This window comes from Mus caroli, unplaced genomic scaffold (genome assembly GCF_978045245.1).
Source record: "Mus caroli unplaced genomic scaffold, Mus_caroli_1 scaffold_6, whole genome shotgun sequence".
Taxonomy (NCBI): Eukaryota; Metazoa; Chordata; class Mammalia; order Rodentia; family Muridae; genus Mus; species Mus caroli.
Genome location: NW_028227261.1, coordinates 64,872,371 through 64,890,599, shown reverse-complemented (window position 1 = coordinate 64,890,599; position 18,229 = coordinate 64,872,371).

Sequence of the window (18,229 nt, the reverse complement as noted above, 5' to 3'; positions counted from 1 at the left end):
ATTTCAGGACATTTTAAAGACTTATCAAGAAGACCGTGGAACACAGTGATGCTCTAAACTACAACTCAGTATTCTCAGAATGGACACCCATGAGAAAGGAGCTATGGCCGTCTTAGCTCCACATTTTCCATTGAATCAAAATAGAAAGTTTAGTGAAAATCACTCAGTAGAGGCATGGTGTGTTTGAGAGTAAAACATAGAATCCATTAATGCACAACTTTCTGTCCAATTTTAGTCATAAATAAAATCTTTATTCAGTTTGAATAATAAAAACAAAATTTAATAAGATTAGTTTCAGAAATTACTGAGGGCTTCATCTGGGATGATATTATCCTTTTAATTATTTACATGTTGAAACAATTTGAGCTAAATTATTCAGAAACATTCTTTAGGATAAAAAATTCTAATTTTGTAAAGTATCCTCCTAATTGTTTTAACTCCCAGTCTATACTTTTACATCTTGTCCTCAAGTAACCAGTAACATATACTGAAAATATCTGCAGAAATCATTACACCATATGCCAATAGATTGAGGGAGATGTCTATCTAGATGCAGAACACATTGACAAAACTGGCTTTCTTCCACACTTCACAAGAAAAGCAGAGGCACCTGGAGACTTCATAAAGCATCATCCTTCTTTGCTTCTTATATGTAAAAATTAATTTGAGATGTATGACATATTCTTTGTAGCAAACTGTCTTTTACTTTGTTCCTTCAGTAATACAAATCCATCTCTCTAAAGTTTAGTAAAGTGCTATCTGCCTCAAAAGCAGAGAAAAGCATTGTTCAGACAATATGCAACAAAGTTTGAAAATGGAAGCTTTCTTCCTACAAAGTGTCTGTTAAGAATACCTGGACAACCTGTGTGTAATATAACCATGAAATATGAACATCCAAAGGTGGCTTCTTTGGAACATAGTAAATGTGTCTCCTGTAATTTCTTTTAAATTCAAATATACATATACTCACATATATTTGTGTATGTGATTTCATATATATATGTATATATATATACATATATATATATGTATATACATATAAGTAGATGTATATATGTGTGTGTGTATATATATATATACATGTATACACATGTTGTACATATAAACATACTTATGTCAGTCACAAGTCTTGCTTCAAAGAACTTAACCAGGCTAAACAGTACTGTAAGAGTGAAAGCTACCTCAGTGAACAGTGCTAATCTAACCTGATGTGTTTAATAGTTCCAAATGGACTCAACCAATAAAGGCACAAGATCTCTTGTGCTTTGGGTTCTTCTTTGAACCTTCAGATTTACTTTCAGGAAGACTCAAACTCTAATTTTTGAAGTGAAGTGAGTCAAGATTTTCTTGGGAAAGGTGAAGGATTTTAGAGTCATGAGTACATTGACATAATCACCAGCCTGTCCTTTAGTCTTTGAACAGTGTATAGTAGACCCAACATCAATAGGCAATGTTATTAGGTCATCCCATCCTGTCAGTAATTGTTCTAAATTCAGGTCATTCACCTGAGTTTCTACGTGGTACACTTAGGTGCTCATTTGTTTACTTTCCCATGTATTACTTTATCCACTCATTCACAGATTTGAGCATTGTGAATTGGGTTGCCTGGGCTAGAAACCTTGACTCTGTCTTGTCTTAGCTGAATAGATGCCATGAAATTTAATTATTCTTTTTTAAAATTTTTATTAGGTATTTTCCTCATTTACATTTCCAATGCTATCCCAAAAGTCCCCCATACCCACCCCCCCATCCCCTACCCACCCACTCCCCCTTTTTGGCCCTGGCGTTCCCCTGTACTGGGGCATATAAAGTTTGCAAGTCCAATGCGCCTCTCTTTCCAGTAATGGCCGACTAGGCCATCTTTTGATACATATGCAGCTAGAAAAAAGAGCTCCGGAGTATATTTTAGTTCATACTGTTGTTCCACCTATAGGGTTGCAGTTCCCTTTAGCTCCTTGGGTACTTTCCTCTAGCTCCTCCACTGGGGGCCCTGTGATCCATCCAATAGCTGACTGTGAGCATTTCTTCTTGTTTTCATTCCTCTTTGAAACAGAACCAATAAGGTTTCAATCAAAAGTTCTTGCATATTTCAAAGGATTTAGGTTATGCAAAGACTCTAAAACCATATCCACCACATAAGACATACTCTATGTATTTGCTAACAATTTAAGTCTTTAAAGTGATTCTTTTTCAGGATAAGTACTTTAACATCAGGCTTTAAAGATCTCATTTAACTTTGAGATTTATCTTCAATTTTTAGTATGTTTAGTATATCTATCTAGACCAAATATAATACCATAAATGTCTCAGTTTCACTCTTTTATTTTTGAGATCAACCCCTTTTCTATTTGCTGTTTTGTCAAATCTGTTGCCTTGATAACATTACTCCTTAGAAGTAGAAAAACAGATGAGTATTTTTTTTCAATTTCAGGGTGGCTTCAATTTTATTTGTAAAAGAAAGAGAAGGACCTAATACATAAATAAATGGTCTTTAATAATTATTTAAATTAAAGTGAAAGTTTTAAACTCAGTCTATAAACAGTTTACGGCAGATGAGCTATTGATCACAATACAAGTAAGAAAAGGCAGTGCAGTTCCTTGTGGTTGCCTTTTCTGATCTACTTTATTTAGCATTGATTTCTTTTTAAGTAAATGAGTTCCTTGGCTTTTCAGATAAATATTTTAATTCTATATTATATATGCATCTATAAAATAAAGAAAAACTCATTTACTGCAAAATCCCAACAGTTCCTAGAAGTGCTATTAAGAAATTAAAAAGTGTACTTATCTTTCTACAGGTACAATGAAGTTTCTCTTCTCTTAACTACACCAAACATCCTGGGTGACTTGTGAGTAGTAACAGCTACTCTAGAAAAACCTTCCAGCAGGGTTTTCCCTAGTTTTTCTATGAAATATGATGACCATAACACATAACTTTGAAGAAGTTTTTGCTAAGCTCTGCATAATCCCTAGGTCCACACATCTTTAAAAAAAATCTATAGTAGTATTAGCAGAATTTAGGTTTTAGATAAGAGTTATGATTTCTTAAATTTTTTTCACAAAACAGAGTACTGCAATACAAATATAGAGTGTAAGAGAATTAAAACCTTTTAGAGCTTTCTTGTTTCTGCTATTATGTCTTAGTAGGAAGCTGCCCTAGTTTGTTAAATGATATTTACTAAAACCATTATCCCGAAATAGTAGCCCAAGCACATATTTGTCAATATAAACTATGTGACTTACATGTTATTTATAGATCTGATTCTAGCATAATATGATACAACCTAATGTTCTAATTCAGTGACAAGAACTATAGGAAGAGATCTGTGCTTGGTTCCATCTAGGTAAGTTTTAATATGACCCTGTTATTGACAAGCACATCATAAAACAGGGGTAGTGTGCAGGCCACAAAATGATGTACATTAACCTGATTCTCATTTCCTTTCTTCCCCAACTTCTTATTTCAGAGAAGGAGCTACTATCTCATCTCCCATTTCTGCTGAGACTGCCCGCTAGGACTAACACTTCCTCAGTCATCATCCATAATGGACTGCCATGGAGAAAATTTAGGCTAGCTACAGAGTGTGCTAGAAAGCTATCGAAAATATAAGTGTGGGTGTTTCAGCCTGGGTCTTATCTCATTTGAAATTGAAATATGTTTGCAGTGTTCAGATGTGGGAAGATTAATTATCACCTCTGTTTCAAAATAAGCAGCCGTAGAAAGCCATCACATGAAAACGTGGAAGTGACATCGTTGACAGCTAACAAGAGAGGGTTTCAGCTGGAAAAGGGTGCAAACAGAAACAAATGCCTTCGTATCGTATTTCTAATCTGCAGCTGAGCAAAAAAAAAAATGATATTTGATACTGGCTCACTTATCTCAAAGGGGGGGAGCCATGTTTTGGTTAGGATGTCACACACAGCAAGAGGAGTTCTGAGTTCCACTTCAGAGTTACAGCAGGCTTTCACCTGTTCAAGTTCTCAGGTGCTTCTGATCCCTACCTCCCTCCAGGTACAGAGGAATCCTGTCTGATAATTTCCTCAGGCAAAGAAATTAATATCTCCAAGCTTTGGTTTCCCTGTTTTCACATAGTAGCTACACACTTAAGTTAGAGGGGTACAAGCCTATTATGCATTAATGTTAAGAAGCAACACAATTTGGCATGCAGTAAGAGATCAATAGTTGTGAGCTACTGTGGTTGCAAAATCATTCTACACTTGCTCTGAGTCCAGTAAAGCCAAAATTCTTCCTTCTTATCCAAAGAGAGTATTATCATGAGTAATACATTGTTCAGTTTGTTCTTCCTCCAACCTCAGTGGGTCTAAGCAATCACAATCACATCAGTGTTTCATGCCAAAGGACATGTCTGTGTTATTTTAAATGTCAGGACTCCCACAGTTAATTTCAGGTCCTTAAGAAAGAAATGTTAGGCCATTTGAGCACTGACATTCTGCAACCTAGTCCTCGTTATGAGCCTGCTTGGTTAATAAGAAGACTTAAAGTTTGTATGCCCAAGGATTCTACCATACATTGAGATGAGGAGATGAAACAGTATATATCCAAATCATTTTTCGCCTTCCTCTGTCATTCTTTTCTCTCTTAATTTACGCTAAATCATGACAGAAAGTATCACCTTTACAGGTGAATATGCCCTGTAGTTAATCATCAGGATACATGGTAAAACACCACACACTATAATTTAACATGAAGAACAGCTCAGGGGTTGTGCTGAAACTGTCATGACTCACAGGAATCTACTAATTTTGTCCCATTCACCTTTAGTCAATAATTTTGCAAGAATTTCTCTTTGCATCAGTGAGAGGGTGGAGAAAATGGGGTGAGGGAGAAAGAAAAAGCTCTTTGTAAATGGCACCTGGGGTCTGTACCATTGATAGTGTTGTCCCAATTCCCCAGGCAAGCTCTTTCTGAGCCACTCTAAGCCCTCCAGAGACAATCTCTTTTATGAAAGCCAAGCTTCGTACTATCAGACTCTCACATCTTTGGCAACAGTAAGTATTCCTTAAGCTACGACTATTGTCACTCTCTGGATATTGTTGGTGCTGGAAGAAGCAAACAAAGTCATCTTGATTGTTTTGGGTTTAGATTAGTGTCATGTTCACAAAGAGACATTTTAAAAGATTTATTTTGATTATCAAAGTGAGTTGATATGATAGCAGTTGACAGGGGCAAAGGATGCTCCACGCAAACACACACATATCCCAGAGTAACCAGCTCTGGATACTTTGCAGCTGGACATTAGAGGGGAAATTGCCTTGCCAGGCATCTGTGAAAAGGAATGTATCTCTGAGTTAGATAAGAAAAGGAACCAGGGAAAGGTGTCTTGCAGGATGATGCGAATAAAAGTAGGTCACAATCTTATTGCATTATGTCTGAGGGTTGATACCCATGTGTTTCTGTGAATTGTCTGCAAATCAGACAAAGACTGCAAAGTTTTGGTTTGCTGTGTTCAAAGACAATGGTAACTAACAGAAAGGAGGGTAATTTGGGTTCGAAAATTGGGAAATATAAGCAACTAAACTGGAAATTAAAAACGAAAGCAAATAAAGTAGATAAAATAAAATGTATTCGTTAAAAAACAATTTTAAGATTCAACTTAGCTCCCTAAGCACCAGGATTTGTAAGGAATGGCCTCTCAGACTACTCCCATCATGTTAAAATTTGCATTTTTGAATGTATTATCCAAAACAGAAAATTGTTTTTGACATGACAGAAACTGTGTAATTGTTCACAAATAATACAAGAAATTAAAGATGGGCTTTTTACTATAACTTCCTAATAATTAAATATATTTTTAATCACTAGGAAATGTCCTATTGTTGTTACTTTCCAAGAAAAATCAAACCTTTCATCATTTATCTCAGTAAAAATTATTTATATCTACCTAAGGCTGCTTTCACAATTCATATTACCAGATCCATTTTCAAGCAAAAAAAATGACTATACTTTCTGTCATAAGGAAGTATTATTTGTACACAAAAATCTCAATACATTCTCTAAATGTCAATTTACATTATCATGTGATGGCCTTCATATTTACATACATAAAAACAAGCCAGAATGACTTACTTCTTCAGAAAGAAAGCTTAGAGAAGAAAGCCTCAGAAGTTATTCTTCCAGATCATCTGAATAAATACAAAGATAGCAATACTTTAAAGTACTTCTAAAATCAAACATTTAACATACTTTTTAATACACTGTTAGGTTCTTTGTATTCCTTACTTCTTAGTAATTAGATTGTTATAACAAACAAGAAAGAAATTCCATTTGTGCTACAAAGACAGATGCTGAAAGATACTGTGGAGGTGGCAGAAAAAAAGTGAGACAGACTTTCAGCTAATGCTAGTACTCTGGTAGCTTTGAAGGCACCTGATCAAAAGCTCTGCCGAGAAAGAAACCTCCCAAGCAAAGTCTGGGCCACACCCACTTTGAAGTAGACTGCCTTCCAGGAGCTCCTGACTTTGTGCTAAGAGTCCTTTAGGCCTGCCCAAATTTCCTGGCTTAGTGTCCAAACCAGAAGACAGGATGTTCATCCTGGAACGTTTGGAGTGTGCTTCCCTGTTGTGTTTTTCTTAGTTTGCCTTCATTCTTTTCATCTCAGATCATTTGGATATTAAATCTGTAACATTTTTTTCTTGAAAATATGTGCATGTGCACCCATGTGTGACATCAGCACATACTCTGCACCTGTGGAAGCCAGAGATCAATATCCAGTGTTTTACTCTATCACATCCTACCTGGTAATTTTTTCGAGATGGAATCTTCACTGAACACGGACCTTAGAGTTTCTGCTGCCCAGCAAGCCTTCAGGATCTGCTGCCTGACTCCAACCTCGTGTTAGGTTTACAGAAGTGTTCCACGGAGACAGCTTTGGGGTGTACACTGGGAATTAGAACTCCGATCCAAGTGAAGCTTATGCACTTTGCCTCACTGAGCCACCTCTCAGTCCCACTATTTATTCCTTATTATCAATGTTAGTCTCAGAAAAGAAAAATCTCAAACCTTTCTTATTAGCTCATGAAGATACCCTGAACCTCAAGTTTCATTTCCTTTACCTCGAGAAACCTCTTTAGGCACTGAAGATTTACAGTGGCCAAGGCAGTTGTACTGTACATTGTCAGATACTCACCCTGAAATGGCTCCTTGAAGAAGGTTCATCAGTGGGATAGGGTGAGCCTGAAACCTGGAAGCACCTGCTGTTTCTTGCCTCCTTTTATTTGTTTGCTTTTCTCCAGCATTTTCATTCCTTTATCTCTCTGTATAGAAGCAAATTACAGGCAATTGTCTTTCTACTTCCTGTAAACAGAGGGAATGACTCTCCCTAACTTACTTTATTTCCAGATACTGGTGGGAAACAGAAGTGGGTACTAAGTAGGTCACATTGAGCACAAGCTTATCTCTATGCCAGGGAGGCAGTGCACTATAATTATCAACACCGCATCAAAACTACAAATAACAGAGGAAGAGTTTCTCCCAAGAAGATGCTTGGGAATGCTGAGTATCTGTGGCCATCAGAAGAAAACCAGGGATACTTAGGAGCCCAAAACAATTGATCCTGCTGAGTCTCTCTGTCAGTTAACACCCTGTTAATGTTAAAAAAACATACATCAACATCTGGATGTGTTTGCATTTCTCTGCCATTTACCAAATGTCACCATCTCATGAACAAATTATACACTGACTGTAGTGGTTAATTTCATGTGTCCAAGTTTATGGGACCACACAGAACCTAACTATGTGCTCAAATATTTACAAGTATTTTTGTGATGATGTTTTTTATTAATATTAACATTTACACGTATATGCTGAGTAAAGTCTACTGTCACATCTAATGCTGGTGGGTTTAATTCAACTCTGGAAACCCCAGGCAAACAAAAATTTGATGGTTTTATATGTTACAAAAAATTGTTTCCCTTTTGACCCTCTTGGGGATAGCATTTAAGCCTTCTATTTCCTTCAGAATTGAATTAAATATAAAATATGCCTGGTCCATAGCCTTCCAGAATTTGGACAGGAACTACACCATTGGCTCTCTTGGGCCTCTAGTTTGCCAACTCACTAGGCATAATTTGGAACAAGGCCTATATAATTATATGAACCAATTATATGCATATGCAATTTCATATACACATATAAACACCTCTTATTGGTACTTTTTTTTTCCTGGCAATACCTAAAATGTAGGCTTCCTTTTCTATCAAGATTCTCTGTGAGAATCCCTGAAGCAAAGAAAGAGTTCCACAAACGTTGAATCTAACCAAAGTGCCACTGACATCTTTATGACTAAGAATAGTGCAGAAATAAAATTTTACTTTTTGAGCAACATTGATAAGACATGATACAGTGTACAGGAAAAATAACTCTCCAGTCTCAGAGTTCTGGAACACACTGGGTAGAAATGAGCAACAATTGTATCTTTTAGTCATCACCATTATATGTCAAGTAGTCTTGAAGCAATCTGAAGTCTTAAGAGCAGGTATTTAAGCTCTGTATTATACCCCTTCTCTGCTCAGTTGCAGTTCTTCTGATTCCCCATAGAGTCTTTGAGAAAATTAAATAGGAAACTGTGTAAAAAAATGCCTCCCAAAGATTACAATCAGGAAGCATTCAAAGAATTAGCAAAACAGGCTTGCTATCTTTGGTAAGACCTGATTGTAAGAACTGTCCTTGGTTGACCTTTAAGAACTTACATTTTAGGAACATTGGTATAATTTCCAAAAGATATTAAAATGACTCACTGTGCCTAAACTCCACAAAGTGGTTTAGGTTCAATGTTTGATTTCCTTCTGAGAATCTAGAATTTTTGTTAAGAGAATCTGTCTGTGTGACCAGCCTCCAATAAAAACCTTGGGCATTGGTCTCTGCCCAGTTTCTCTAATGGATGGCATTTCACATTTTAATGCTGGAAAAATTAAGCATGTCTCAAATGACTCCACAGGAAGAAAGTTCTTGGAGCCATGCACCTGGCTTCCACCAGACTTTTCTCCATGTTTCTTTTCCTTTTTCTAATTTTGTTTTCATGGTAATAAATCTTAGCCATGCATACAACTATGTGTACATTCCTATGAGTCAGTGTGAATGACTAGACTTGTATCTGGGAGTCTCAGCCAGATCTCTGATTTCTCAAACTCTGTTCAACCTTCCAAGTTTTTTATTTAAGTGTCCATACCTGCTTTGCATAGATTACAGGCAATATCCTTTGCTCAGGGACAAAGAACCTGGACATAACCCAAAGAAAATAGTTGATTTAGCATCACAGTCTCTACTTCTGTAATAATTTGCTAGCAAAATTAATTACCTAAATAACATATAACTGTGTTTGTTTCTGTAAATTTTAAGTCTATGTTTCTAGTAGACACACATGTAATAGGCATAGCCATAGCATTTTAAAAAGACAAGTATCATTACAATGTGCACCTGAGCCATGAAGAAAAGAATCAGCAGAGTATCATAATTGGTCAGTGAAATAAGTTAGTAGGTACGGGTTCTTGCCTCCAACTGATGAGCTGAGTCTGATTCCCATAACCACATCCTCATGAAATATCATTTGACCTCAACACACATGCTACAGTCTCTTATTTCCCTCTTACCCTCTCACACTAAATAAGTAAATGTAATAACTTAAAAATAGTAATTCAATGATGAGCATCCTGTAATGTCCTTTTATATTGAAATCGCTAAGGTGAATTCACTTCATAAGATCTGTATCGAAGTATCTAAATTGGATGACTTAAAGAATGTGTATTAAGTATTGCCTTAAAATAGATGATTATTTCCTCTTAGCTGATAACATTTAATCCTTTAATCTTACAGTTCATACCTTTTAATTAAATAGTATAATTAATGACCTTTGCTGAAATTATTTTTTGTCTCAGTCTTTCAGTAATAATAGTTTTTAAAACACTAGGTTTACCATGAGCTGAACACTTTGAATGGGATAATTTTCTTAGATGGTAGGAAAATTTTTTTTCACCTCTTCTCAGCCTAGAAATATATAAGACTCACTAAACACTAACAAATAAGAGGGAACACACTAATTTAGGTTGTTTAATGGAGGCTTGAGATTTCAGAGAAATGCAAAGTTTTAAGAGCTATATATAAGCCATTTGTATGTAGTAGATAGAATTTAATTACTTCCCATAAGCCCCAAGCCAGCTTTGTTATTCTCAAAAACTTCCAAACTTTGTTTGCTAAAGAATAAGGCACAGGGAGCCAGGCACAACAGAAGGCAGAAATGAGGCACCACGCAGAGACCATGAGGATCCAGAGAAATGCTCCTGACTTCCTGGTGAACCCACCATCATCTCTCCACATTCCCTCCTCAGCTCAGCTTCCACTGGCACATACACTGCCCCTCTCCCATGGAGACAGAAGAGTGCAGAATGCTCTCCAGAAAAACAGACTGGCTTAGAGGGAAGGATTTAGTCCCTTGTAAACAGCCTAAAAGAACCATGCTTCTTCCTGATGATCCAGAAATGGGTCCTGCTAACCACCTGTGTCACTCACATGCTCAGTTACCAGTCCATGTGCCATAACATGACAATTAGGACATTATTTTCTCAAAAGAAGAAAAATGAAGTACTAGTATAAAAGACTCAAGAACTAAATTGGAAGGTTTGCAACATAGAATTCTATGTATAACTGATCAGTCAACTAAAAGATTGATTCAATGTATTACTAGCCATGGAAGGAATAAAAGTACCACTGTTTATCCACTCCGTATTGATTGCTGTATCATGCATCTATTCACCAATAAAAATAATTCTGGACAAGAGAAAATGTTGGACCTATAAGGGTAGGGCAGTCAAGAGCAGGAGGAATAGTATCTGGGTTTGGTGGCTGATTATGGGATGAATTCCAAAGTGGGGCAGTCTCTGGATAGTCCATCCTTTCATCTTAGCTCCAAACTTTGTCTCTATAACTCCTTTCATGGGAATTTTGTTTCCTATTCTAAGGAGGAATGAAGTATCCACACATTGGCCTTCCTTCTTCTTGATTTTCTTGTGTTTTGCAAATTGTATCTTGGGTATTCTAAGTTCCTGGGCTAATATCCACTTATCAGTGAGTGCATATCTAATGACTTCTTTTGTGATTGGGTTACCTCACTAAGGATGATACCCTCCAGATACATCCATTTGCCCAAGAATTTCATAAATTCATTGTTTTTAATAGCTGACTAGTACTCCATTGTGTAAATGTACCACATTTTCTGTACCCATTCCTATGTTGAGGGAAACTAAACCCAGACACTATTGTATATGCCAGCAAGATTTTGCTGAAGGAACCCTGATATAGCTGTCTCTTGTAAGGCTATGCCAGTGCCTGGCAAATACAGAAGTGGATGCTCACAGTCATCTATAGGATGGAACACAGAACCCCCAATGGAGAAGCTAGAGAAAGCACCCAAGGAGCTGAAGGGGTCTGCAAACCTATAGGTGGAACAACAATATGAACTAACCAGTCCACAGAGCTCATGTCTCTAGCTGCATATGTAGCAGAAGATGGCCTAGTCTGCCATCATTGGGAAGAGAGGCCCCTTGGTAATGCAAACTTTTTTTTTTTTTTTTTTTTTTTTGGTTTTTTGAGACAGGGTTTCTCTGTATAGCCCTGGCTGTCCTGGAACTCACTTTGTAGATCAGGCTGGCCTTGAACTCAGAAATCCACCTTCCTCTGCCTCCCGAGTGCTGGAATTAAAGGCATGCACCACCACACCCGGCTTGGTATTGCAAACTTTATATGCTCCAGTACAGGGGAATGCCAGGGCCAAGAAGTGGGAGTGGGTGGGTACGGGAGCAGGGCAGGGTGAGGGTATAGGGAACTTTCGGGATAGCATTTGAACTGTAAATAAAGAAAATATCTAATAAAAAAATAAAAAATAAAGAGCAGGAGAAAAATCAAAGAAACCATGAAACTCACCAATCCAATCAAGGTACCAATACGGTTTGAATTTAGGGAAAAATTAGAGGTCCCTTATAATGAAATAAAATAACCAGCCTGTAGTTTTCTGATGAATTGGATCTAAGGAAAAGAATCCTGATTAATATGCCTGATATATTCACTGAAACTCCACACGAAGAAAAATATAGTTCATATTATAACTGAATTATGTTTACACAGATAGAATAATGGCTTAAATAAATACTGAATTAGGTCCAATTTCATATATCATGATCTTAGAACATTTATTATATATGTGACTGTGTGTGTGATCGCACACATTTGAGAAAGAGATAGGATGGTGCCAAAAGTGATCCTTTCTTACTTTTAAAATAATCAATAAATTTTTTGATATGTAAAATTGAAAATCCAAACATCAACCCCCTGATCATATTACATAGAATTTTTGAAGTATATATAAGAAGATATATCTAAAAATGATGAGATTATTAACAAGGTTACAGTGGATGACAAACTGTAAGAAAAAGAGGGCCTGTTATCATCAGTAAACACTCTTTACATATATGTATATCATACATATTAACACAGGTACATGGCTCTATGTTATACATTACATAGAAAAATGAAGATCTTTTAAAAGGCAGAAAGTAAAATTAAACTAAATAAATTGTGTGACCAGTTTAGTACAGACAAAAATTAATGAGAAAAAAAACCCAAGGAAATAGAATTTAACTTAAAGTTAAGGCACAAGTAAATTGGAAAAGCAAAATCTAGAACTATTTTTTTTATCAATAATATACATTAAGGATCCAGGTCTATGGTCTTCAAGATGTTGGAATAGGGCACTAATGTCCATTCCCCTACAGAAACTTCAAATCAAACTATTGTACATTAATAAGAGCTAAATAAATCAGATGAGAAAACACAGCACTTCAGCATAGCACAGATTAGAGAAGTAGGATAGAAGACAGCTGGGAAGACACTGCTGCATAGTAGTACTAGGGTTACTTCTTCTAATCCTATGAAGCATGGCAAGGAAAGAGATACGAGCTGAGAAGTAGAACAGGGAAGTGGGCACTTCTTACTGTCTTGGGACCCCAAACCAGGCTCTTCCAATTAAAACTCAGAGTACTTTTAGACTGTGCCTCTAGGACTGTTGGTGTTCCATACACCAAGCCTCCAGGCTCATGTAGCACACCTAGTTTCTAGATTATCCCACTGTCAAGACGAACCTTAGTGGCTCATTCTGGAATGTCCTTAATAGCAGGACATCCCCACACTACCCTCAGACTCTAGATAGCTGCTATCAGGTTAATCTCAGAAACCTGAGCTCTGGCTCCAGACTAAACCAGCCCCACACATCCAGGCATCAGCCTCCAGATTTTTGCTAATACCTGTGGTATGAGCATCACATCCTCTGTAGTACTAGATAGGATCTCATAATCCTAGCTTCCATGTTTGCTTGCCAGATTTGGTTCCTGGGTCTTCTCTAGGAACTGTGAAGCTCCGCAACACTAGCATGATGCTCATTCAGGTAAAACTCTGAATGTAGTATTGTACTGAAACCACCTCATCAGACCCAGGCTTCAAGCTACCCCTGTATATGGTTGGTACTCCTGGTCTCAAAGAGCAGAGAATAATATATAAACAAAGTTTTCAGCCTGCTCAGCACCAGATCAGTTTTCAAGGACCCTCTCTGCCAAACTAGCACTTGTGGATATCTACATGCTACACGAAACTTAGGGTTGATTTCTCTTATTTGTATGAGAGAAAGGATTCAACCCTGTATCTAATAAACACTGGATTAGTTTATATAGATCCAGGTTCCTGTACTGTTCTTGAACACCTAAATCCTAAGCTAGTCCTTTAAGGTATATATAAGACTACTCTGCTGTATTTACCATGTAGGCCAATACCTTCACAACCATATTCTCCAGCTGAAAAACAGTGGATACAGGTTACAGGCACCTCTCATAGATTAAATACCATATCCATATTCTTACCCATAACTCCTGTTGTGCAGCAATTTTCTCTGAGATGAAACTTTTCATCATAAAAGGAAACACTTTAAGACACACAGTGTTCTACAGGGAAATAAAACACTATATCACAGGATGATACACCTTAAACCTGGATAAGAAACAACTTGGAGGTTTCAGGAAACTCCTGAAAATGACTAGAATCACTATATCCCTCCTTCTCCAAGAAAGAAGCAATAAGGTCGTCTGAGAAACACTGACAGACAAGCTGAGCTTCCTAGAAATGATTTAGATCAATCAAGCAATATGGAAGAAACATAGTTACACTGCTTACAAGGTCTGCTTCCTGGAAGCTGATCTACCTGGAAAGGATAATTTTCAGGCTGTTGAGCTGGTGGCAGGCTGTGCCATGTGATCCAGGTTTCCATCTTTTATGAGCTCTCACTCATGCTATGGTAGGCTTTGGTGATACAATTGTCTTTGAATAATTTATGATCATTTATACCCAATGTTAGACTTTTGTGGTATCCATATTTTGTTTATTGTAAGTTTCCTATCTGGATTGAGTAGACTTTTATTGATGTCTCATCCAGAATGGTGTCAAAGCACTCAGTCACTCTCATGGACTCAGTCTTCAGGTCCACTCTGTTTATGTCAGTGGATAGGTGTATCTCAACTGTGTAAATCACTGAAAACTTAGACTAAGTACCATCCTAATTCTGGATGGGCATTGACATTCCAGTTCCATAGCCCATATTCATGCTAATCCAGCACAGGTCAGCTTGCCTAAAGATGATAATCTGCAAGCAAGCCCAAGGACCGAACTATAAAACCCGTACTTTATGGATATGTTGTAAGATAAAGGGATCAGATGAATACAATCTACAAAAAGTGACCTTTCAAGTTCATCAGATGTAGAAACATCAGTATAAGTTATGAGGAACCATGAAAAAACAAGGATGCTATCCAACCTAAAGAACATAATTATCTCCAGCTATCTACTCTAACAAAATGGACAGGTATAGAATACCAAGCAAAGGTTTCAAAATATTTGTTTTGAATGACCTAAGTGTAGCAGTTCTACAAAATTGGGAAAAGTCCTTTCTAGTAAGGAACACAACTCATTGAAATTATATTTTAACAATGAAATTTTTTGACTAGCATGATGGTGCAGCAGGTCAAATCATTAGATTCAAAGGCCCTTATAACTTGAGTTTGAACTCTAGACACCATGTAGATGTGAAAATATCGAACAGATTCCACAAAGTTTTTTTGTAACTTCCACAGATATGCCATGACACACTCTTTCCCAATAATAATAATAATAATGTAAATTTAAAAAATTAAAGATGAAAAAGAAATTCTGAAGCAATTTATCATAATTTTTTTAAAAAGAAAATTCAAAGCTTTTTAAAATCAGAATTAATAAAAAACCAAAAATTTCTAAGCTTGAAGACAAAGTAATTGAGACTATTTAGCAGAAACAACAATATTTAATAAACAAAGCTTATGAGGTATACCTGGATAATAATCTTATTCACATAAAACCACTCCAAACCATACTTCAGCTGTCAAAAATCAGGACAAAGGAAGGATCTAGAAAACAGTAAGAAGAAAAAAATGACCCCTAAAGTACAAGTAACATACAAAGAGCTACAACACTGCGTACACATAACTATGTATTTAGATTACTGAGGAAAATCAGCTTCTAACCAACCTACTGCAGTCAGAAAGCTGTCTTCAGAAATGAGGACAGATATTTTGCCAGGCAAAGAACAGCTAGGCAAGTTCAGCACCACCACACCTGTCATATTAGAAATGCTAATGGATTTTGGTAAACTGAAAGAAAAATCATTTAAAACACAAAAGTTTCTGAAATGATGAAGTGCTCTGGGCAGATGTGAGTCTTCCGTAACAGGCAATATGGTCTAACACAGTGGTGGTACCAAACCCATGGACTTTTATGTTAAAAGAAGGCTTTGCTGAGCATGAAGTCCTCCATAGGTAGTATTCTTTGGTAGTGTGAAAAGCAAATACATTCTCCCCTTACATATAAAATTTCTTCTGAAAAGTCTGCTGTCAGGCAAATTTAGACAACTTCATTAGATTTCTCTTGTTATCTTGAGACTTTCCTCATTATTTTTTATCATTGAGATGTTGGTCTTAGTATACAGTTGACTAGACTAAATCTAACTAGTGACCTTTGACATGACTAAAGCTGAATTATTGTATACTTCTCGAGGTTTGAGAAGGTTTTTTGGGTTTTTTTAATCTGTTTGAATGAATTTTCTAGCTGTATTTAACACTCATTTATCCTTATATTTTTCTTTCTTTCTTTTTTTTTCATGTGCATCTGGTATGTGTTGTATGTGTTTCTATGTGTGTTTTCAAGTGTGTGTGTGTGGTATGTGTGTGCCCAAAACATCTAGGCAGGCTGCTCATATTCTCTAATACTGAAGTCAGTTCCACCATTTCAGCAGTATAAGACTTAATTGCCAATCTGCCATAAGTCTGAGTCTGCCATGATGATACTGTTTTCACGTAGTGAATAATCAAAGTATAAATTTCTCCTAAGTCTACAGTTATTAACCAGATACACAGGTGGGTGGTATTTTATAAGTAAAATCTATTACTTTGTGCATATTAGATGGTCCTAAAAGCTGTGCCTACTGCCAAACTTGATGACTATGTTCAATCTTTATGTCCCACATGGTGGAAAGGATTGAACCAACTTCCACAGGTGATCCTCTAGCTTTGATATATGGACTATGCCATACATGTGCCCACATATATGCATGCACATAGCAAATACATAAAAAGTCTACTATACATTTCTTTGTAAAATAAAAAAGTATATTTTATTCCACCAAGAGACTCCCTGGGAATAAGTACTCAAAAACCTCATTGAGGATTACCAGTTTATAGTTTGTCACTGCAGAATTCAGCCTCTTTCTCTCTTTTGAAACAGAATCACCATGGAATGATTATATGCAGGTTCATGTCCAATATTGTGGTCACCAAAAGCAAAACAACTCTTACCACAGAACCTATATAATCTGCCAAAACAATCACAGCACCATAGAGAAATCAAGACTCACATTCTCTCTCTCTCTCTCTCTCTCTCTCTCTCTCTCTCTCTCTCTCTCTCTCTCTCTCTCTCTATCTATCTATCTCTCTCTCTCTCTCTCATTAGATATTTTCTTTATTTACATTTCAAATGTTATCCCCTTTCCTGTTTTGCCTCCAGAAACCCCCTATTCCCTACTCCCTCCCTCTGCTCAACAACCCACCCACTCCCACTTCCTGGCCCAGGCATTCCCCTACACTGGGGCATAGAGACTTCACAAGACTAAAGACCTCTCCTCCCATTGATGACTGACTAGGCCGTCATCTGCTACATATGCAGCTGAAGCCATGAGTCCCACCATGTGTACTCTTTCATTGGTGGTTTAGTCCCTGGGAGTTCTGAGGGTATTAGTTAGTTCATATTGTTCCTCCTATGGGACTGCAAAACCCTTCAGCTCCTTGGGTCTATTCTCTAGCTCCTTCATTGGGAACCCTGTGCTCAGTCCAATGGTAGGCTTCAAGCATCCACCTCTGTATTTGTCAGGCACTGGTGGAGCCTCTCAGAAGACAGCTATAACAGATTTGTGTCAGCAAGCACTTGTTGACATCCAGAAAAGTGTCTGGGTTTGGTGCATATGGGATGAATTGCATATGGGATGGATTCCCAGGTGGGGCAGTCTCTGGATGGTCATTCCTTCAGTCTCTACTCCACACTTTGCTCTGTGGGACCTTGCAAAACTGCAAATCTTCTATAAGGCAGAGGACACTGTCAATAGGACAAAATGGCAACCAACAGAGTGGTTTACCAGAGACCTTTACAAATTCTACATCCAATAGAGGGCTAATATCCAATATGTACAAAGAACTTAAGAAAGTAGACTCCAGAGAATCAAATAGCCCTATTAAAAATGGGGTACAGAGCTAAACAAAGAATTTTCAACTGAGAAATACTGAATGTCTGAGAAACACCCAAAGAAATGTTCAGCATACTTAGTCATCAGGGAAATACAAATTAAAACAACCCTGAGATAACACCTCACACCAGTCAGAATGGCTAAGTTAAAAAACTCAGGTGACAGCAGATGCTGGTGAGGATGTGGAGAAAGAACACTCCTCCATTATTGGTGGGATTATAAACTAGTACTAGCACTCTGGAAATCAGTATGGCATTTCCTCAGAAAATTGGACATAGTATTACCTGAGGACCCAGGCTATACCACTCCTGGGCATATATGCAAACGGTTCTCCCACATATAACAAGGAAACA